General features: G+C 33.4%; 1 long non-coding RNA gene across 4 annotated transcripts; it reads left to right on the top strand.

The window, feature by feature from the left end:
* The first annotated feature begins 1,950 nt into the window (after positions 1-1,950).
* LOC141668606 (uncharacterized) lies at positions 1,951-6,831 on the top strand. Of its 4 annotated transcripts, none has more exons than XR_012553113.1 (6): positions 1,953-2,223; positions 2,673-2,723; positions 2,825-2,944; positions 3,475-3,625; positions 4,687-4,831; positions 6,429-6,831. It is a non-coding gene; the product is annotated as an uncharacterized LOC141668606 (long non-coding RNA). The 4 variants fall into 4 exon arrangements; XR_012553112.1 differs by lacking the exon at positions 6,429-6,831 and adding an exon at positions 5,401-5,612; XR_012553111.1 differs by lacking the exon at positions 6,429-6,831 and having other exon boundaries at positions 1,951-2,223; positions 3,475-3,835; positions 4,687-5,612.
* Positions 6,832-24,971: the final 18,140 nt, after the last annotated feature.

Here is a 24,971-nt window from a genome sequence, read left to right as displayed (position 1 = left end):
TTATGGTTTCCCTGTATACCGACGTCGTCATACTGATTTTTCTGTAAAGAAAAAAGGAATTATTCTGGATTACCAATATTTATTGATCAAGTTTTATTGTCACGTAAACCTTGAGGTCTGTAACATCTCACATTCCTTGAAGTACTTATTTAAATATTGCTTGAAAGTTTATGACACAACTACGATGATATTGAGGAAGAAACAATAAGATGGTCAAGCATCCTCTTCTACCTCAAAACCAAAGTCTACTGATGAAATTACAAATTTCCTTGACGGACGCTACATATGTGCACATAGAAGGCGAGAAAAATGTATCATTTAAACCTAATGTTAATATGAAGGACGTTGTTGAGAAGCCTAAAAGAAAATTCAACAAGCTGGAAGCTTGGTTTGAAGCTAATAAAGCATATTCAGAGGCCAGGAAGTTCACATATTCCTAATTTCCACCGAATTTTACCTGGAAGGCTGATCAAAATAGATGAAAATTTCGCGAGCGAGGCACGTCCTATGGTCGTTTGTTCAATGTCCACGCCTCTGCAGGTGAGACGTTTTTTTTTGCGAATGATATTGATGCACAATAAATGAGCTACTTCTTATGCAAATTTAAGAACAATTAATGGCATTTTGTATAAAACATTCAAAGAAGTATGTGATGCACTTGGGCTCTTGAAGGATGATAGACAGTGGCATGTTGCAATGTTTGAGAGTTCTGTTCACGCTATGCCCAAACAGCTAAGACAATTTTTTATGCATATTTTGTCAAATAATCAGATTGATGACCCGTTGAAATTATGGAATCAACATTGGCATTCGATGTCAGAAGACATTTTATACTCAAGGCGTCGTGCAACAAGTAATATGGATCTTCAGTTGAGTGATTCTGAAATTCAAAACATATTGTTGGCAGGTACATTTTTATTCTAAGATAGATGACTCACGTATTTTTTCAGTTTTACATTTTTATTAATTAATTAAATAGATTACTATCATAAGATTCGTTTATGATGCTCAACATAACAAAATAACCTCCACATATTATCATGATCATAAAGATTATTACACTTTCAAACGTCCATTTACTTACATCAGTATGAGTATAAAGAACTTTATTAATTATATTTCACGTTCTAATTATCATTTCCTGAATTTTTTCAGAGATTGAGAAATTATTTAACGATGTTCGGAAAAGTCTAAAAGATTTTCCTACTTTGCCATATCCGGATAATAGTGTTATGCAACAAATACAGAACCGATTATTAATCGAAGAACTTGGTTATGATCGAAAACTAATGCAAGCAGAAATCTTTATAAGAATCTTAGCAAAGAACAGTTGCAGGCATACAATGCTATACTTGACAGCGTTCTGAATAACAAAGGTGGAGTGTTTTTTGTATATGGTAGTGTAGGTTGTGGGAAAACATTTTTGTGGAATACTTTATGTTGTAGATTACATAGTATTGGCAGAATTGTACTTCCAGTTGCTTCTTCTGGTATTGCAGCTACCTTTCTTCTCCGTGGAAGAACTGCGCATTCAAGATTCCACATTCTTTTGAAAATTGATCAGTACTCAGTTGCTGGAATTAAGCACGAATCTGATATTGTGGAGTTAATGAACACTACTAGAAAAAGTAGAATGGAGATTGCCTCTTAGATATCGGTTGTTGCTGACACCGATGTAAAAAGTGTTTTTACATCGGTATTAATCAACCGATGTGTTTTTGTAATATAGACATCAGTTTTTTAGCCCAACCGATGTTATAAGTCTGTTTTAAAAAATTCATCCAGCGCGTCTCTCCCGTTTCCCCCTTAGCCAAATAATTCATTCCCTCTTAAAACTCCCCCCTCATTTTTTACCTTAGCCAAAATTTCAAGTAACATATCTTCCCCCTCTTTTCAACATAAGATTAAAAAAATTTAAAATTAAAATTTATATACTCTTAAATCATAAAATAGTACAAACATTAAGTTAAGAAAATCAAAGACTTTGCACTCTCTCCTCACTCTAGCCGACTGAAGAAAACCCACCACCATCTCTCTCTCTCTATGTGCTTTCAGCGCTCTCTATGTTTTATGCTCTTTCTCTGTACTCTCGTCGATGTTTAAGGGGTTGTAGGAGGTTGTTCAAGTCAAAGTTTAGAGCTCAAGTTGGATTTTAAAGCTTAAGTCTGAGTTTAAGGCTAAGTTGGATGTTAAAGATAAGTTAGAGGTCAAAGCTTGAATTGGGTAAGCTTTAAACCCTAATTTTATAATTGGGGGTTCCAATTTGAAACCCTAATTTTTTAATTTTTTAATTAGTTGAGTGATTGTTTTTATTATGCGTGTTATATTGAGCATATTACTATATATTGTGTAATTTTTTATTTTTTAAATTGTTTTGAGTAGTGTTCTTTTTTTTTTTTTGCCAAGGTTTTGAGTAGTGTTCTAATTGCACATATTACACTAAACTGGGTAAGTAGAGTAATATGATATTTGTTGCTCTAAATTGGGTAATTTTTTAATTTTTTAGTTATTTTCACTAGTGTTCTGTAGTGTTACTCTTAACAACAAATACACTTAATGTTTACAGTGAACAACAATATGTTTTCCGATTAACGAGGTTTACTATTGCTCCAATTTTCTTCACTTTGACTAAACCAGGTTTGATTGCTAATTATGGTATTTTTATCTTACAGGTTTTGAAATGTGAGTATGCAGTCCGAGGAGAGATTGTCAGTTTGGCCCAGGTAATATGAACATTAAGGATCCTCTTTGTATTTATTTATATAATGGTCGTGTTTATACTTTTCCTTCATCTCCGAAATCAATAGATTATTTTGTATCGCAGAGATTACAACAAGACCTGCAAGAAAATGGACTTACTTTTCCTTGCTGATGGCAGATAGTTTACTGTAATATAGGAAATACTCATTCTCTTAAACATCCGCCTATTACATTCTTTATAGAGGTAGATCCCTTTTTATTCTAGAACAGTTTTCTTGCGACTCGATATTTAATTATGTCGACTCTGGTTTTAGGTGCTTGCATTATTTGAGCATCCTGCAATCATGGACAAAAGTGAAACATAGGGGTTATTTGGGTTTTTTTCTTCAATTGTCTGTTTTCAACTTTTATGTAACATATAACTTAAAATGGTGTTTGCTTTGTGTATAGATAAATCAAAATGGCACTTCTGGTAAGACACCTCTTATGCTTAGCATTATATATCACTTTTTTTGCTTCACAAGAGGCAAGCAGTTAGGTTTTGGACAACCTACCCTTTTGTTTAGTTCTGTAATATATGCAACTAATTTCGTAACCATTTCATAATGATATTTTGGTAAGGCACAATGTTGTTGTGACTTGTTTATAGATTGTTTATGAATATAATTTGGAGGGTGGATTTTTGAAATCATTTTAATGTGTGTTAATTGTCTTATTGGGTATTGATGTCCTAAGCTCTTCATCCATTCTTCTAACACAGGCAAAACTTTGTAGGTTAATAATGCAAGGGCTAATTATAATCGCGGATCAGAGAATTCTGTGGAACATGCAGAGCAAGTTATTCAAACTAACTATTGTGGAACCAAAAATGTGACCCAAGCTATGGTTCTAATAATGAGGCATTCTGATGTTGGCGCACATATCGGTAATTTGAGCTTAAAACTGGGGAAACTCTATAGCAGGAGAAAAGTATATGACTGTACATACTTTCAGTTGCCTGGTTTCTATCTTGCACATATATGTGTGATCAAGAGCAGACACCCTCTGTTTAATTGCTTAGCCATGTAGTTATATTGGTTTATCAGATGTGGAACTCCTTCCATATCTGATGTGGTTAACCAAATATTTTCCGCAGGTAAATATTTAGTTACGCAGTTATACGGTATAACCTTGATGAACGAATTGTTATTGTTAAGTTATCAGCTCTCCATAAACCTCAAGGTTTTAGATTAGAGCTTTTTTTGGAGGTTAGAGTAGAGCTTAATAAGATCATATATTATGTCACCACATCCTTTCATTACTCTGAGTACATCTTTGGGGCGATAATATAACATAATGTCCATTCGAAATATAATTTAAATAGGACCTTTCCAACCTAGTAGCCTGATATCAGTTAGTAGCTCTCTTAGAGGAGGGTTTAATAAGACCATTTATTTTCTTTACAGTGTCAAATTATTAGTTATCCTGACCCTCAAGGGGGATTAAATAAAACTGTATATTGTCTTAGCAGTTATATAATAGAATAATCTCATCAAACGAATAATATTCTTTGGTCCCAACATAATATAGTTTATTTTTCTAATCTTGATAGTTAATTAATTTTTCCTGTTCAGAGACTATTCAAGGTTTATTGTGGTTTAACTGTACATACATTGTAAGTATGATCTTTTCACTTCTACAATGGAAAATAAAAGTCTATTAACTATTAACTAACATATGCTTTTAGCACAATAAGTATAATGGTGTCTCAGATGTTGAGTTTGCAGTACATGATAAACCTGTGTTTTAGATGAAGTAGATCAGATGCATGCATTTATCATACTACAATATAAATATTATGCACTGCATGTCAGCTAATATAACGCTAGTCGGGTATTGTATTAGATTTATGTTTTATGTCTACTAATATAAGCAGACACCCTCTGTTTAATATTTAGTTAACGTTGTCGCTTACTACTTGATAAACGTAATATTTCTCTGTTTCAGAATATTGAAGACTGCAATGACTGGTTGGGCAGCAGGTCTATCTCCCGAAGAGGGAGCTGATACTGCATTCTGTCTTGCACTGCTACCAGACCACCTTGTGACTGGAAAGTTTTTGAATCCAGTATAATTAAAGACTAATTGTAAGGTACATGGTTTCATTTCAGTCCCTTTGACAAAGTCTGCAAACATCCAAAATAAAGTTCACTTTGTGTTACAATATAAGAATATTGGTTTGTGTTATAATATAATAATATTGCATGTTTATAATAAAAAATCAATCTAAGATATTAGTTAGAAAGGTGTAGCAGAACTTGTACGTTAGTTGCTCCAAATATTACAATGAGTTTAAGCCTATGTTATAAAACAAAAACTGATAAATTACTGTCTGTATTACTTTCTTCTACAGTAAAAATAATTACCAGTATAGTAATAAGTGACAAGGTGCCTAGATACTATCTACCTGTAGTACATCTGAATTTCATTGTACAGTAGTTATTCTTTCTGGTAAGTTAATATTGTTCGGTTGGTTTTTTGCACTCTGTTTAAAATTGAATTCTCTTATGCATAGTAGTAGTGAGGTTAAGGTTTGTAATTTTTCTTTCTTCTAGGATTTAAAGGTTTTTTTAATTGGCTGCTTTGTTTGATATCTGCTGGAGATATTAACATTAGATGAATTGATTTTTGACCTTGACATGCACATAAAAATAACTCTAGGGAAGACAGATGCCCATGTTTTTAAGACTCAACTACCCAGCTCAGCTGCATTGATACGTGAAGAACTAGTGAACAAAATACATTTGTTTGAGTAATGTATGAATGGTATTATAGGCGTAGCTATGAGAATTACAAGTTTTTGATTTTTTCATCATTGTAAGACTTAACTTGTTTGATTTGGTAATGATAATTGGAGTTTGATTTTAATAGTATCCTCTTTTGACATTTTTTTGGCATCTATATTTTTAAAATTTGCAACATTTATTTCAATGAAAAATGATGTTAATTTAACATAATAACATCAGTTTTAGTAGTATATATATATATATCAGTTCATCTAAAAAAACTGATGTTAAATACCACAACAGACAAAGGCTTTAGATTATGATAAAGAGTACATTAGACAACATTTTCTTACAAATTGTGATGTTAATTACAATGATAAACATCAGTTTCATCTATCATAGAAATCAGTTTTTTAAAAAACCGATTTTAAAGCTATTAGTAACATCATTTTATTACGAAAAACGATGTCAAAGGTATTAGTAACATCAGTTTTAATTAAATTATACCAGCCAGAGGCAAAATTATTGCTTATTCACCATATCTTTAAACTGATAAAAATATCATATTATAGTAATATATAAATGATATATGTTCATTAAAAATTTAACATCAAGATATACTAGTTATCAGTTTCATATTAAAAATCGATGTTATATGTCCCCTTTCACACTACTTTAAAACCGATGTTAAATGGGGGGTCTTTAACATCACCCACGAAGACATCGGATTTTTTTATTCATAGACATCAGTTTTTGGCCGATGTCTATTGATGTTTTTCTAGTAGTGGAAGCATACTAGCTTCATTATATGGGATGGGGCTCCAATGCAGCACCGACATGCATTTGAATGTGTTGACCGTAATTTACGAGATATTATGTCTTTGATTGATCCGTTGCGAGTCAGAATACCGTTTTGTGGCATAACTATCATATTTGGCGGTGACTTTTGTCAAACTCTCCCAGTCATTCCAAAGGCGTCAAGAACTCAAGTTGTTGGTGCTTCACTGAACAGTTCCAAGTTATGGGATCATTGTAAAGTGTTTTTACCACAGAAAAACATGCGGTCCTTTGGTAAAAATCCTTTTGAGATTCGAGATATTTCAGATTTTTCAAAATGGGTTCTTCATGTTGGTAATGGAACACTCCCGAATATCCATCTTGATGATATGATCAGTGATCCAGACGTTGTAATTTCGGATAAATTCCTTATAAATACAGATGACCAGCCTATCCAGAAGGTTGTAGAAAAGATTTATCCAGACATTGTTAAGAATATTAACAATCCTGACTATTTGAGGGAGAGATCAATTTTTACACCAACGAATGTAATTGTTAGTGATATCAATTCGTACATTGTTGATCAAATTCCTGGGAAGATGCACACATATTACAGTCATGATTTATTGGTTGACAATTTTGGTGATGGTAATGACTTTGGTACAACATTCCCGGTCGAATACCTTAACTCTATCAACATGCTATGTCTTTCAAGACACGATTTAAAATTAAAAGAAGATTGTGTTATAATGCTCATAAGAAATATGAATTGTATTCTCGGACTGTGTAATGGCACTAGGATGGTTGTCAGAAAATGTCTTTGTTAGGTCCCAATATGTTTGTAGAAAGGGGGATTGAATACAAATTATACCGTTTAATAGAATTAAATGCGGAATAAAAAATTGAAACAAAATTCAAGTTTAATAAAACTATTATTGAACTTGAAAGGTGTTACAACAACGGTATCGATTACAAGGGATTAATCTCAAATTAATTATCACAAATCTAGAATAAATTCGACATGAACTTTTTCTATTTTTGCAATAAAAAAGATCAAATGCTAAAAGTAATTTGAGATTAAGTTCTAAGAATTTTGATCCGCTAGATAGTAACACAAGAACAAGAGAATGATTTCTAGTGGTTTGGATTTAACTTTAAAACTAGAAATTGATAATCTTGAAGTGCAGTTGAGAGATTAAATATTTCTTCTGCAACTGATGTGTTCTTGGTTGGTTGAGTGTTTTTTTTAATGTCTTCTGCTACTTGTCTTTTTAATAATTCAATCAACAGAATCAATTGAACTAGCATGACTATCTGAGAATTGGCATGACTTTCGGTGAGACAATCTTTTGAACTAGCATGACAATCGGTGAGACAATCACTTGAGCTAGCAAGACAATTCTATAGCTAGTAGAACTTTCGGTATGACAATCTCCTGAACTAGCAAGACAATCCCACAACCAGTAGAACTTTGAATGACCTGGCATGACAATCGGTATGACAATCTGGATTGTCATGCCAGTTCAAGTTTAATTGTCTTATTGAATTAAAACTGATTTTAATTCAATTACACTTCTGGAAATCAATAATATTAATTCGAAATTAATTAATCAATAAATTAATCTTTGCAGATATAATTTATTTTCTTAATTAAATTATATGACTTAATTAATTAATAGAGAATTAATACTACTCTTGAACAACAACCACTCTTCTGAAGATCTTCTAAAAATCACTGAAAATTATGAATTAATTCCACCACTTCAATGTTGACACTCAATGTACTGTCTGGTTCATGAGTGACTAACTTCCGTGACGTTTCTTCATGACTTAACTTTGATAACTTGATTTTCTTCAGATTAAATCCCTGTAATTATCTGATACCCTGACAAGATCTCTGTCACTTGATTAAATCCACAATCTTGATTTATATCACTGAGGCTTGATCAATTTCTTGAACTTCTTCCAGTGAATTAATTCCTCAAGTCTGTAGATGAACAATGTTTCTTAATCCTTTGACAGATGTTACTTTGAGAGATCTCTTTGACGATATAACCACTATTTTTTTGTTACATTCTTATTTGAGTTGAGTTAAATCCTCGAATAAACAAATAGAATATGACACATGCCTTTCATGATTAATATTTTTCGTGTAATATAATCCCTTTAACCATAGATTAAACTCGAGGCATGTATTTAGTCATCCTCTTCAACATTTATTTCGAGTTTACTTGGTCCATGAGTAGACTATCAAGACAAATCATTATTTGAGCATGACCATGCTTTTTATAATCTCACTCAATCAAGAGGCCAATAATATTGCTCCTAATTATAGGAGGGTTAAATCCTTTATCTATCATTCATATTTCTTATACGACTCATGATATACCGATGTCCACTTTTATCATCACCCGATCAAAAGTAACTTTTAATGTAGTCAAAGTATATTAATCCTCGTATAGAAATATAATGATTTCAAATCAAAGGATCGTTACACCATTATCACTGTTAGTCTTTCTTATGACTTTATTAAACATGAAGAATCTCACTGTGGGTCTGTCCAGTACCATGTACTCTCACATGTACCTATGTATCGACTTTAGTATCCCCATACTTATAACCAATGAGATGTGGTTATCTTATCAAACAACATACTAGTCTATCTATGGATTATTATTGTCCTATATAATAATACTCGACTAGGGACCTTTAAGAATGTGATTGTTAGGTCACACACACACTGTAGAGGGGGTGAATACAGTGTATAGTACACTCAAATCGAACTTTAAGAACTTAAGTAACAGAAAACAAACTTTATTGAAACAATAAACTCTGTTACAGTATGGAACTGTTACCTCTCAGTGATGAACAAATATCACGAGAGCTGCTAGAGTTACAATGAATAATCTTCTCTAATAATAACACTTATAGTGTAAACCCTATGTCTATGTTTATATACTACACAGTTACAAGATAATCGCTAATTGATATGGAATATAATTCTGCTTCCTAAAATATATCAATCAGATATCTTTTCTTCCAAGTATTCCATTCTTTACAGAATTCCTTCTTCATGCATATCTCTTCTTATGTTTATCTTGATCTTCTTTCCTTTAATCATCTACTGTCCTTATCTGATCGTCCTTCAGCACTTAAGTTCTGATATCTATCTTCTGATGATTATCTCCTGATAACATAAGTACTGATATCCTTAAGTCCTGACTTTCAGTATAAGTACTGATCAACAGTTAAGTACTAATTTATCCTGTTCAAGTCTGAAAGCTAAACATAAAACATATTAGCCATGACATTATCAAATATATCTAACAATCTCCCCCAACTTGTAAATTAACATAATATACAAGTTTAACAGATATTTGATGATGTCAAAAACATTAAGTACAAATGCATGAGAATTAGACTAGATAACTACAACTTACAGTCCCTAAAGCTTTTACCAATTTCAACTTCTGATAACAACTTCAGTCTGTATAAATATCAGAATTTAAGCAGTTGTAGATCTTCGACTTGGCTTCATCATTTTCTGATCTCTCTGATGTCAGGAGTTGTTCTGAGATAGTTCTTCAACAAACATTTCTCAGCATATCTGAGTTCATCAATCATTCTCCTTTTGACATCTTTAAGCTCTGCAGTATCTTCACCAGTTTGAAAGATTGCAGCTCTGAGATCATTGATCTTTGCTTTTCTCAACTCCTGATGTAGTCTTATGACATAAGCTTTGTCAGACTCTAGATTGAATTCAAGTCCCTTAATACCAAGATATGTTCTGATCTGTGCAGTATTAGGCTTCATATCAACAATATCACCATTGTGATCTCTGTACTTTGGAACATATATGCTGCCAGACTTAACAAAATAAAGCCTTTTCTGTCTCTGAATCTGTTCTTTTAAGTAGTTTGCAGCAGTCCCTGTTATTCTGTCATCCACTTGAAGTAAGAAAAGTACATGCTCTAATTCTTCAAAATACTTCAATGGAATGACATTTTGTCTTATATGATAAACCCTACCATCTGTCATGAAATACAATATGATGTATTCTTTCAAGTAGGTATGGTAAACCATCTGTACAGATTCTAGTTGATTCAATCTCTCAGGAGTTGCTCCAATACCTGGTTCACTCAAGGAAGTTGGATCATTGGTAGTGTTGTGTACTCTTCTTTCATCAGCACTTCCCAATCCAGTTTTATCTCTAGCTTCCTTTCCAGTAACTACTCTTGCTTCAAAACCACTTGCAGTAGTCTTCAAAGATTGAGTCTGTTTTGCTTTAGTGAATCTACTAGTAGGAGTGTCTTTGATCTATTTTCTGATATCAAGTTAACTTGAGCTATGTCAGAGGTTACTTGCTTCTTCTGAATATCAGAACTTACAATTTCTTGACTCTGAACAACTTGAGCCATGTCAGAGGTTGTTTTAAGAACTTTTCTTGAAGTCAGAGCAAGATCATCCTTTTCATCAGTAATTTCTTCTTCCTCAGGAGGTACATAAACCTTGATAGGTTCACTAACCTTTTCTTTACCCTTGGATCTTGGATCTATCTGTGGTTGTGATCTAGCCAATGTTGCTTCAGTATGTGTCCTTTCTTTGATCACAATGCCTTTGAGTTTTGGAAGTGATTTTTTACCAGAAGCTTCAGATTTATATGTGACTTTCTCTGATTTAAGTCTGGCTTCTTCTTCCTTTAAACTTTCCAAGTCCATTCCTGGATTTTCTTGAAGAAATAACTGTCTTGACATTTCCTCATCAAGATCTAGAAGTTCATCAAAACTTATCCTTTTACCAGCATCAGAACTTATTCTTTTCCCAGTATCAGAACTTGTCCCGTGACTAGCTTGTCTTGATGTAAACCTTCTACCTTGACTATGACCGCTACCCATTCCAGAGTATCCTTGATCATCATTTCCATCATCCTTTCCTTGCAGTGTCTTGTTAGTTTTGTATTTGGACTTAATTACCTTCTCCCCCTTTTTGGCATCAGCAGGTAGTAAAAGAGAGATAAGTAATTCCACTGAGGATTGAATATCAGTAAGTTGCGATTGCTGAGAAACTTGATTTGTCCGAATTTCATCAATCTGAGCTTGTTGTTTCTCTTGAGTTTTCTCAATATAAGCAATCCTGTCAATGGTAGGTTGAAAGAACTTTTTCTTATCAATTTTCCAAACTTGTTCCTGTTTGATAAAGTTCTCCTGAATCTTGTGTAGCTCTGCATGAGTAGTTGAATGAAGACCTTGTAGATGTTTAGTACTCAATGCAGTGACTCTAAGCTGGGTTTTAAAATCATCAGAATTTAACATTTCATCAGCTTTAGTCAAGTGCTCAGCAAGATGTTTTTCAGTTGGAACACATGAAATTGAGTTCCATTCCTTAGTCCACTCCTGACCTGCAGGAGTTTCACTCCAAGGTACTGGTGCTTCCCCGGTAACAAACTTCTTTACCAGTTCAGACTTAGGAAGAGTCTGTTGAGGAGTATGTCCTGAAGGACCTGCTTCATCAGCATCTACAGTTGGAGCAGCATCACCAGTATCTCCAGCATTTGCAGCATTAGAACTTAAAGATTCAGTATCTTCTGATAAGACAACAGTGTGAGTAGCAATGGAGGCTTCAACATCCTCTAATTGCTGATCTGATACTAAGTTCTGATCAACAGCCATATCCTGATGCTCACCTAAAGTCTGATCATCAGCATCTTGATGCAGAGAAGGTGTTGTTGATAACTCTGGAGTTTGAACAGCATCAGTAACAGGTGTTGTGAAAGGATTATTTGCTGTTGGAGCTTCTAAGAGAAATACTTCAAACACAACCAAGTGTTGAACATCAATATCAGCACTTGTGCCTGGTTCAACAAGAGACACAGATGGTGAGTTAGCCTTGTCAGATACAGCTTCCTGAGATGGAGTTGATGGAGAAGAAGTGACTGGAGCAAATTCCTTGTCTTGTGAGATCAGAGATTCCTGATCCCCTTCCTTAGCTGCTTCCTCTTCATCATCTGAAACTGACCTTTGTGCCCTCTGTTTCTTGTACTTCCTTGTTGATTTGGATTCCTTGGGAGTTTCAGGAACTGTCATTCGTCTAAGCCTCTTGAGAAGCCTAGAACCCCCAATTTCAGAATCCTTCTGAGAAATCTCTTTCTCAGCTTCAGTTACAACAGGTTCTCTAGCAGGAACCGGTTCCTCAGAATCAGATTCATCTCTCAATGCAATCCTCCTTCTCTTTTGAGGTGTTTGAGGAACATTCTTTGTCCTCTTTGGCTTGGAAGATGAAGATTTCACAGTAGGTGCTGAAGATGAAGGTTGAGCAGTCTATGAAGTGGAGAGATAGGATTTGAGATATGTTCTGAGGGTAGGTTGAGTAGAATGAGAGGTAGGTACTGAGCTTGATGGATTTTGGGTGTTTGGAGTTGGATGGACATCAGAGTAAACAGATCTATAAGTATCAGGATCAGCATTTACTAGGATCTGTTTTACAGACTGAGGAATCTGTAATGGTCTAACCACTTTTTTCTTAGTATCAGCATTTACCAGGTCATTAAAGTATCGTTTTGCAACCTTAAAAGGTGGGGTTTGGGTGCTGACTAAATGAGGTTCATCAGTACAATAAGTGTAAATAAGTTGACAGAATCTAGCAAAATAAACAACATCTCGATCCTCTGTCATCCTATCCCCAATAAAACCAATTAAAGCAGTTGCAAAATCAAAATGAGTTTGATTGATAATTGCATACCCGATGTGCTGACTCATAATTGGAATAACATCAAAATTCGAATATTTGTTCCCAAAAGCTTTGGTGATGCAATCAAAGAAGAAACTCCATTCTCTTCTGATATTAGCCCGTTTCAACTGTCCAAGTTTCGTCAGACTCTTTTCATATCCCAATTCAGCCATTAACTCCCGAAGGGCTGAGTCCTCTGGAATTGAGAAAGTATAATCTTCTGGAAGATGTAAAGCCCTGCGTACTGTACCAGGAGTGACTACAAAGGATGAATCACCCACTTGGAAGATAATACTGGGAGTTCCACGTTGACCACCATCATCAAAAAGTCCAGTCCTCCAAAACCTCAGAACTTGTTGGTTTGAAAAGAATTCAGGATGTGTTAATGCATACCCAACCTCACTATGTGCAAGAAGATCTTGCACAAAGTGCAATTCAGATGGAGCTTCAGTGTGATCAAGAACTGCAGCATAGTTGTTGGGGACAAACTTAGCTCCATCAATGATTAAATCCTTTGGTGCCATGTGAAAAAAAATTGAGATTCAAGTATGCCTGTTAGGTGTTTGATTTTCCCTAAGCTTCTAAACCGAACATCAACAGCCTTAGTCCTAGCTAAGAAGCCTGACAAAGCTGATGATGAAGAAAAACAGGAAGAAGACAAGATTAAATCATTTCTTCTTCTTCCTACTCTCGACAAATAGAATGGCGAGTCTGATGATTCGCTCTTGCTGGCGGAGAGCTTCCAGCCTTTCCTCCTCCAATCGCTCCAGATGGCGATGGTAGTCCATATAGAAGAACAGGAGGTGTGTCAGTACCTCCTGTGGGACAGAGTCCCATTTCTCCTCAGGAATGGCTGTGACATGCCATTCCTGCTGCCAATCGACACAGCTTAGCTCCATATTGAAGTTTTGGTAGTTCAAAAACATGTTGTATCTGACCATTGTGTTTTTGAAAGAAGAAGTATGAAGATAAGTGTGTGAGAAGAATTTGATGGAAAGACTGATGTAAAGTGGCTGTTTATATAGGCAAGAGAATGCCAGGAGACGCAAAGAAATTGAATGCTGACAGGTAGAATCAATTCTACCTCGTCTCCCTAGACTTTGAAAAAGAATAACATTCATTGGAAAGAGGAAACATGGTTTAAAGCACACAAGAAACAAGTAACATTGGACTGTTTATGTACAAATACCATTAACCCTAACCATAGTGACTATTAATCTTCCACTTCAACATATTCAATTATTAACTGAGACTGTTATCAAATTTTATTCACAGATAAGTCAAGTAAAACATTAGACTGTAATATCAGAACTTAGACTTATATCAGAACTTAACAGTCATCAGAACATAATTTCTTAACTCGAAAAAGGAATGCCCATCTTAGTAAATCCTCATACAAGTTCTGAGTTATATACTTCAGAACTTAATCATTAGAACGTGTAACTAGAACTTGTCCTCAGAATTTGTGCAAAGTGACACAGTGACTGTTTATCTAAAATAACATAGACCACCACAGTAATTTTCATCATTCATATGGAGTGATTAGTGTGTGCATTAAGCTAAATAATAGACAAAGAGTAAAGTCTGAGTCACTTCAGTACATCTTAGAAATAAGGCATAACTAAAATTTTGCTAAAGAGCTGTCATTGTCCTGAAACCTACTGATGAATGAGTTCATGCTTGAGTCCACCTCAACTGTTTTGTGCTAATTTTATGCATCTTTTGAAATTCTATTTTACAGTGGCTTCTCAGTGTAAGTGAGTCACGACTGTTTATCAGAATTTATGCTATTATCAGAGTATTTCTCCAGTAATCATAGAGTGTGAAAAGTCACCAAGAAAATATTTTGCTTTTCTAATGCATATTTACTTAATATCAGCAATGCACTTGGGTCGTCCCTTCCACATTTTTACTCTAGATCTCAAAGGAGTATCTGATTTTATTCTTTGATCTTTTTGCTTTTTCTTTTGATAAGTGAGGTTTATCAACACTTAGTACATTCAGCAGTTTTACTAGTATCAGAACTTAACAGATGAGTAGCATTATTCTAATTTGTGACTTAGTAATAAGATATACAAAGTAAACTTAACTAAGCTCAATTATCAGAATTTGCTAGTGTCATAAGATTTCCACTGAAATAATTACTTCTTACATGGAATCATTTGTTTATTGAAGACTACTAGGTCAGTATCTAGCACAGTTATCCTCATAGGATTGGATAGGTACTTGAACAGACATATCACTTATCAGAGTTTAGAAACATATATCAGACAATAGTCATTACTTAAAGACATTTATCAATTAAGCACAGAATACATAATGAGATTAATTCTGTAAATACTGAGCATAAAGTCTGATAACACAGAACAAGACTAAGCAAATTTAGAGAAAGAACCTGAAACCATTCCAAGTTCATTTACCAATCTTGTAAAAGTAGCTTCACACAGTGGTTTTGTGAAGATATCTGCTAGTTGTTGATCTGTGGGAACAAAATGCAATTCCACTGTACCTTCATCCACATGTTCCCTGATGAAGTGGTACCTGATGCTGATGTGCTTTGTCATAGAGTGTTGAACTGGATTACCTGTCATAGCAATAGCACTTTGATTATCACAGTAAATAGGGATTTTGAAATATGTTAACCCATAATCCAGTAACTGATTCTTCATCCAAAGAATCCGTGCACAACAGCTTCCTGCAGCAATATACTCTGCTTCTGCAGTTGATGTGGAAATTGACTTTTGTTTCATGCTGTACCAAGAAACCAATCTGCCTTCAAGAAATTGACAGCTTTCACTTGTGCTTTTCCTGTCAATTTTGCAACCTGCAAAATCTGCATCTGAGTAACCTATTAGTTTAAAATCTGATTCTCTAGGATACCATAATCCCAGAGCAGCTGTTCCTTTAAGATACTTAAAGATTCTTTTTACAGCTGTTAAGTGAGGTTCTCTTGGATCTGCTTGAAATCTTGCACAAAGACAGGTAGCATACATGATATCAGGTCTACTAGCAGTTAGATAGAGTAGAGAGCCAATCATACCTCTGTAGTCAGTAATATCTACTGATTTACCGGTATCCTCTAGTTTTGTTGCAGTGGCCATTGGAGTGGATGCACTTGAACAATCTTGCATTCCAAATTTCTTCAGCAAGTTTCTGGTGTACTTGGTTTGACAAATAAAAGTGCCTTCCTCATTCTGCTTGACTTGAAGGCCCAGAAAATAACTAAGTTCCCCCATCATACTCATCTGATATCTTGACTGCATTAGTTTGGCAAACTTTTTGCAAAATTTGTCATTTGTAGATCCAAAAATGATATCATCAACATAAATCTGGACCAGAAGTAAGTCCTTTCCATGATTGAGGTAGAACAGTATTTTGTCTATTGTCCCTCTGTTGAATCCACTTTCCAGAAAAAACTGAGCTAAAGTCTCATACCATGCTCTAGGAGCTTGCTTAAGTCCATAAAGTGCTTTATCAAGCCTGTAGACATAATCTGGATGTTTGGTATCTACAAAACCTGGAGGTTGTTCAACATATACCTCCTCCTCCAATTCTCCATTGAGAAAAGCACTTTTCACATCCATTTGAAAGACAGTAAACTTTTTGTGAGCAGCATAAGCCAAGAATATCTTATGACTTCTAACCTAGCAACTGGTGCAAATGTTTCATCATAATCAATTCCCTCCTGTTGAGAATATCCTTTTGCAACCAGCCTTGCCTTATTCCTTGTAATTATGCCATCACTGTCAGTTTTGTTTCTGAATACCCACTTTGTACCAACAACAGATCTATTCTTTGGTCTTGGCACTAGGGTCCAGACTTTGTTTCTTTCAAATTCATTCAACTCTTCCTGCATTGCTTGCACCCAATCAGCATCTTGAAGAGCTTCTTCCACTTTTCTTGGCTCAGTCTGAGAGAGAAAAGAATTGTAAAGACATTCATTTGAAGTACCTGTTCTAGTTCTGACACCTGCATCAGGATTTCCAATTATCAAATCAGGTGTATGTGATTTTGTCCATTTCCTTGCAGATGGAAGGTTTTCTCTAGAACTGGATGCTCCCCCATGATCCATGCTATCTTCATTTTCATTTTCTGATGCTCCCCCTGAAACTATGCTCTCTGAGTTGGAGTCTTCAGTATTTAAATTTTCAACACTATCAGAACTTGGCTTATCAGAACTTGACGAATCAGAATTTGAAGAGCCAGATGTATGTTCTGATATTTCTTGAGCTGTGGTAGGATCTTGAGTATGCTCCCCCTGCATCGATGCATCTTCCCTTGGCGTAGCCACCACAATTTTAATAACATCAGAGTTTATTCCATCAGAGTTTACAGTATCAGGACTTAGACTTTCAGGATTTTCAGTATCAGAATTTGAGTCTTCATTTTCAAATCTCAGCTGATCATGGTCAATGAAATCTTCAAGACCAGTAATCTTCTTGTCATCAAAAGAGACATTGATAGATTCCATGACTACTTTTGTTCTCAAATTATAGACTCTGAAGGCTTTTGTAGAAAGTGGATATCCAACAAAGATTCCTTCATCAGCTTTTAGATCAAACTTTGATAGCTGTTCAGTATGAGTCTTGAGAACAAAACACTTGCATCCAAATACATGAAAGTATTTCAGATTTGGCTTCTTTTTCTTCACCATCTCATATGGTGTTTTTCCATGCTTGTTAATGAGTGTTGCATTTTGAGTAAAACAAGAAGTCTGCACAGCTTCAGCCCAGAAATAGGTTGGAAGCTTTGCTTCTTCAAGCATTGTACGTGCAGCTTCAATGAGAGTTCTATTCTTCCTTTCAACAACTCCATTTTGCTGTGGAGTTCCAGGAGCAGAAAATTCCTGCTTTATTCCATGGCTTTTGCAGAACTCTTCCATTATCAAATTCTTGAACTCAGTGCCATTATCACTCCTTAAAACTTTCACAGAATCTTTGACCATTTTATCCGGATATTTGACATGATCAATCAAGATTGATGCAGTTTCACTTTTTGTATGCAAGAAATACACCCATGTGTATCTGGTGAACTCATCCACTATGACCAACGCATACTTCTTCTTTGTAATAGACATGACATTTACTGGACCAAATAGATCAACATGTAGTAGATGATAAGGCTCAAGAATTGATGATTCAGTCTTGCTCTTGAATGAAGATTTTCTTTGTTTGGCTTTCTGACATGAATCACAAAGACCATCAGGAGCAAATACTGTGTTTGGCAATCCTCTCACAAGATCTTTCTTGACCAGTTCATTTATATTGTTGAAATTTAAATGAGAGAGTTTCTTATGCCAATTCCAGCTTTCTTCAATTGATGCTCTACTCATCAGACAGATTGCAGAACCATCAGTACTTGTTGAAAGCTTAGCTTCATAAATGTTACCACGCCTGTATCCTTTCAGAACAACTTTGCCTTTAGATTTACTCACAATTTCACAGTGTTCTTCAAAGAAATCAACATAATAACCTCTGTCACAGATTTGACTTATACTCAGTAGGTTGTGTTTAAGTCCTGAGATCAGAGCTACTTGTTTAATTATGACATTTCCAAGATTGATATTGCCATATCCCAATGTTTTTTCAATGTTGCCATCTCCATAAGAAACACTTGGGCCAGCTTTCTCCACAAAGTCTGATAGCAGGGCCTTATTTCCAGTCATATGTCCTGAACATCCACTGTCCAGAACTAGAATATTTTTTCTGTTGCCCTGCAATCACAAAGACCACTAATTATTAGTTTTAAGGACCCAGACTTGCTTGGATCCTTTGGCCTTATTAAGTTTGTTAATATTTACAGCGGATTTAGCATCAAAGTTTATGTTAACATTTTTCTTATCAGAACTTACACTATCAGACTTTGAATCAGAATTTACACTAGAAGGAACAATGGAAACTTTCTTCAAAGAAGGTTTTATTTGATAATAATCATAGTACAAGCTATGATATTCCTTACAAGTATAAATGGAATGCCATAAACTACCACAATGAAAACAAGGATTTTGTGGTTTGTATCTAACAGACTGACTCTTAACTCCTGACTTTGAAGGTAAGGAGTTAATATTCTTATTCTTCCTGCAAAAAGAAGCCAGATGGTTAGAACTTCCACAGTTATGACATGTTTTCCTAGAAGCATCAGGAACAGGTTTATAATTATTGCTTTTATTCACACCTTCCTTTCCATTCCTATTTTTCCTAGGTGATTTTACCTTGTTTGCATTCTTAACATCTTTCAGCTTATGCTTAAGCTGCTTCTTTGTCATTAAGCCTATGTTCACTTCAGCTGTCTTTTCCTGTTTTAGTTTGTCAGAAGTTAATTTCTTTGTAACTTCTGATTTTTCATTTTCAGACTTTACAGTTACAAACTTAACAGGTTTTAACTTTGGCTTTTGCTTATCAAAAGACTTAATTTCTTCAGTTCCTTTATCATTCTTATCTTCTCCATAACCTAAGCCCTCTTTCCAGTTTCCACTACTTAGCAAATTTTGAGTTGTTTTGCCAGAGTTAGTCCAAGTCCTGATAATCTCTCTTTCCTTTTCTAACTCAGTTTTTAGAGATTCATTTATTTTTAGCACTTCATTCCTAACATAAAAAACATCATCTCTATCCTTTTGAGTTTGATGGAACATGACTAACTCTTTTTCTAAGAAATCATTTCTTTTCTTAAATGCAAGATTTTCAGAAGTTAATCTTTCACATGTTAAAGTTTGATCTCTATAACTAACAAACATGGTTTTAAGATATCTTCTCAACTCATTAATATCATCAGTATGAAAAGCATAAGTAGTCCGAGGTACCTTTGTTTCAGCAGTTTCAGAACTGCTCTCAGCACTTTCTTTATCAGCATTTGCCATCAATGCATAGTTTTCCTCACTTTCAGAGTCTGAGGTGTCTGTCCAGCTTTTCTGCTTTGTGACAAGAGCCTTGCCTTTGTCACCCTTTACCTTCTTGCAATCAGGAGATATGTGGCCTTTCTCACCACAGTTATAGCATTTAACATTGGTGTAATCTCCTCTGTCAGACTTTCCTCCTCTGCCTTCAGATCTTCTGAAATTCTTCTTATCAGAACTTATGCCTTTCCTGGAAAACTTCTTTCCCTTCCTGAACTTCCTGTATGCAATCTTTGTGATTCCTTTCACCATAAGAGCACACAGCTTCATCATCTCCTCTTCATCATCTCCTCATCAGCATCAGTCTCAGGCAAGCTTTCAGAATCTGAGTCATCATCACTCTCAGAACTTGATGACTCAGTATCAGACTTTATGAAAAGAGCTTTACCCTTGTCTTTCTTTGAGGAAGCTGCTTTGGGGAATTCTTCTTCAGCCTTAAGAGCAACTGTCCTTGACTTTCCTCCTTTCCTCTTGCTTCTTTGTTCCATCTCCAGCTTATGAGTCTTGAGCATTCCATAGATTTCGTCAAGAGTTGTTTCATCAAGAATGTAGTTGTCTCTTATTGTCGTTGCCTTCAAATCCCAGCATTCAGGAAGAGCTAACAGGAACTTAAGGTTTGAATCTTCAAGATAATACTCTTTATCAACCAATGACAAATCATTCAAAAGTTTGACAAATCTATCATATAAATCATTCAATGACTCATTAGTCTTTGAGTCAAAGTGTTCATACTCTTGAGTGAGTATTGTCTTCCTGTTCTTCTTAATTGTGTCAGTTCCCTGACACCTTATTTCCAGAGCATCCCATATCTCCTTAGCAGTCTTGCAGTTGATTACCCTGTTTGACATTACATTATCAATGGCACTATGCAGTAAGTGTCGTACCTTAGCATCCTTAGCAATTGATGCTATGTCTTCAGCAGTATAATCACTCTTCTCCTTTGGTACGGTCTTTGCTGCTTCACCTGCAACTGCAACAGCGAGCTTGGTTGGTTTGTGAGGGCCTTCCTTGATTCTATCAAGGTATTCTGGATCTGTTGCTTCCAGGAACATGGTCATCCTTACCTTCCATATGGGATATTCAGATGGTCTCAGTATGGGAACTCTGATGGTCTCATACCGACTCTGAATTTGTGTCTTTGGTGGTTCCTCAGTTTTGGTAGGCTTAGTTGGAGTTTCTGTGTCCGACATGATTGTGTTTGGATCTTTAACTGTATGTATATTAACAGATAGGCTCTGATACCAATTGTTAGGTCACACACACACTGTAGAGGGGGTGAATACAGTGTATAGTACACTCAAATCGAACTTTAAGAACTTAAGTAACAAAAAACAAACTTTATTGAAACAATAAACTCTGTTACAGTATGGAACTGTTACCTCTCAGTGATGAACAAATATCACGAGAGCTGCTAGGGTTACAATGAATAATCTTCTCTAATAATAACACTTATAGTGTAAACCCTATGTCTGTGTTTATATACTACACAGTTACAAGATAATCGCTAATTGATATGGAATATAATTCTGCTTCCTAAAATATATCAATCAGATATCTTTTCTTCCAAGTATTCCATTCTTTACAGAATTCCTTCTTCATGCATATCTCTTCTTATGTTTATCTTGATCTTCTTTCCTTTAATCAGCTACCGTCCTTATCTGATCGTCCTTCAGCACTTAAGTTCTGATATCTATCTTCTGATGATTATCTCCTGATAACATAAGTACTGATATCCTTAAGTCCCGACTTCCAGTATAAGTACTGATCAACAGTTAAGTACTGATTTATCTTGTTCAAGTAAGATCTGAAAGCTAAACATAAAACATATTAGCCATGACATTATCAAATATATCTAACAGTGATATATTTTATAATCTCAAGTTCAAGTCATGTACTTAAACTATACAATGTGTATCATGATTCTAAGGACATTTATTATGCTAACAAAATATCGCAGTAATTAAGGTCATAACAAATACATTTATTGAATGATCAACTGACATAAAGATTTAAAAGAATAATGTATTGCCTCTAGGGCACCTACACTTACATATGCAGCATAGTTATTTGTATATTTTACGAATAATTATGATACTTTTAGTATTAGTGATATTATTTAGAATTTTTGTTCTAAGTAATCAATGCTTATTTCTAAAATCACTAATATTGAAATTTGAAGTATTTTCTAATTTATGTGTATAAAACTCTCAATATTTTATATGCTTAGAAAGTATTTCTAAAATTACTAATTATCCAGAGAGTGATTACCATGTATATAAGTCATATATCATATTGGTGATTATTCAACGATAATTATAAAAATATTTAAGTGCTGGTATCCAACTCATAGATATTTAGTATTTATTTATTTAATATTTATTTTGAGTAGTTTGGATTATGAAAATTGAAGCAGTTCAATGATTTTTAATTGCTCCATAATTCAAACTAACTTAAAATAAATGAGCAGCATAATTGATTATAACTAAATCTATCAATAATTGATATCTAGTATATTGATTATAACTTATGTGTTATAATTTAATTATGAGATTTTGGTTTTAGTGAATTTAGCAATATTTACATCTTCAGAATTCACTGAAATCATGATTGTAGCATGATTAGTTGTATGCTAATTTTTGACTCATATCAGTTAATGATATTTAGTTAAGAGTTTAACTATGAACTAATTGTGAAGTATTTGTATTTGTGGCATTACTTAGAACTCCTCTAAGTAATCAATACTTATCCTCAATCACTTATACTAATATAAAAAGTGTAAAAATCTTTCTTAAAGTACAACTATGGTTACAGTGTTTGCTGCTTTATTAGAAACTAGCATAATAACCCGTGTGAGGCACGGGTCATTTTCTAGAATTTTTTTATGCATCATGCAATTATAATGTTTGTAGAGCAACTCCAACAATATCCTTATACAGGTTCTTGAGTCAAATTTTGAAGAAATGGAGATAAAATTTCTCTTCAACAAGTTCCATGTCCCCCTCTATAACAGTATGAGTTTCGAATGCTTCCTCACTTTTAGAAGTGAATATCCCCTAAACTATTATTATATTATATTTTTCTTACCCATTATTTTATATTTAATGAATGAATATAAACAGGGTAGTAAGTGTACGTTTAAAACGAAATGACTAAACTTAATCTGTAGAATGTCGTTAGTATGATTACAAATAAAAAGTTATAAATTAACATATATGTTGAATACAAAGTTGACCAAAATCTTGAATTTTATTTAAATAAACTATATGTATTGCTCTATATTATTACTGAGTTCACTACTAACTTACAATTAACTTACTCAATTTAAAAAGATAAAAAATGCATAACTGAAGTCAGAAAGACTTGCAATCATAATATACAATAATATAAAATTTACATTATTGTTAATATTAAAGTTGATTTTAATGAAAAATATTAGTTTTTAAAATTCAACGTATGTATGTATGGGAAAATGTTAGTTTTTTATTTACACTATTATTAACAAAGTAAGATTAAGTTATATGTATGTGTGTGTTAACATGTAAATTATTGTATGTTACATCTCTTAGTAAATTATGATGGTTTCAATTATTTATATGCTAAATATATGATTTATGTACATGTATAATCATTATTAACATCTAGTGAGATAATTGATCACTTAAATAACATGCACTTATAATTATTCAAATTGCTATAATTTATATATGGTATTCACATTATCACTGACAAACAATTCATATCTATTTTTTACGCAACCGGGTATCAATCATGGTTGTAACATAATAATGAATTATATATTTTTAAGACTTATTATTAATATTCATGATTTTTTTCAAGAATTCAAAAGAAAAATTGTTTTTATATCGTTATTTAAACCGTTTTTAAGTTTCTTTCATTACGACTCTAATATTTCTTCATATAATAATTTGGTAATATTTTATACTATTCTTCTAAAATTAAAAATTTTCAGTTCGATAAAGTTTTATAAATATCAGTTGAACTCGTTAATTACTTCAAATTATTGAACAATATATGTTTTTTTTCGTTAAATAATATAAAATGCATTGAATCAAATGCTACAATAAACTTTTATTTTGAATAATTCAAAATATTAAAGTAATTCAAAATATTTGTACAATATTATCTTGATCAATGAATATTGCTGATCTAAAAGAATTCTTGTTAAAAAGTTAGTTTTTTAAAGTGAAAAATAAAAAATAAATTGATTTAATATATCATCGTAGTTTTAACAAATCTAGTGAGATATCATTTCAAATTTCAAATATTCTTAAAATTGGGACAAATCCCAAAAATAATAATGCGTTACCAGTGAAGTTAGTAATTTTAATATAAATAATCAATTGACTTGATCTTATAAGGACCTCAAACACATTAATTTATATTAACATAAGATATTAAAAAATTTCATATTACTGGTAAGATATTCTCGCCGAGCTTGTAATTTAAATTTACAAAACGTAGAATGTGACGATATTTTTCGGCCGGGTCATGTAGTCAAATTTCGAGTATTTTTTGAACAATGGGTCAAGTTCTAAAATGCATTGACTCATTATAATTCGAACTTATCTAAATATGTAATACCAATATAGATTATTTATATATAAGCGATTCTATTTTCAATATTTTTTAAAAAAATATATATGTACATTTTAATTACTTTTTATAATAAAAAATATGTTAAAAGTATATGAGATATACTTTCAAATTAAAAATGATTAATAAATAAGATAATAATTCATTTATGTACTATACCTAATTTTATATCTGGAATTGAATTCTTTAAAATTAACTGTACAAATATTCAACTAACTATCCTCTTTTTTTTGCAGAATTCGAATAAGTATATTTAAAGTTAAATAAAATATTCATTTAGCACAATTACATAGTATGTGTATGATAAAAAGCACATGTGATAATATGGTGTAGTGATAAGAGGTTGTATAGTTGAATGAAATAACTTGAGTTCGATTCCCACAAACCACATTTTTTATATAAATATTAAAAATATGGGTAATTTAGTCTTTTCAGTGAGACTTTTTAATCTCATAAAATTATACCTCTATTCTCCTATTATATATAGAAGAGATAAC

Source organism: Apium graveolens, chromosome 6 (genome assembly GCF_009905375.1).
Source record: "Apium graveolens cultivar Ventura chromosome 6, ASM990537v1, whole genome shotgun sequence".
Lineage (NCBI taxonomy): Eukaryota > Viridiplantae > Streptophyta > Magnoliopsida > Apiales > Apiaceae > Apium > Apium graveolens.
This window is presented reverse-complemented; position numbering and strand designations above follow the sequence as displayed.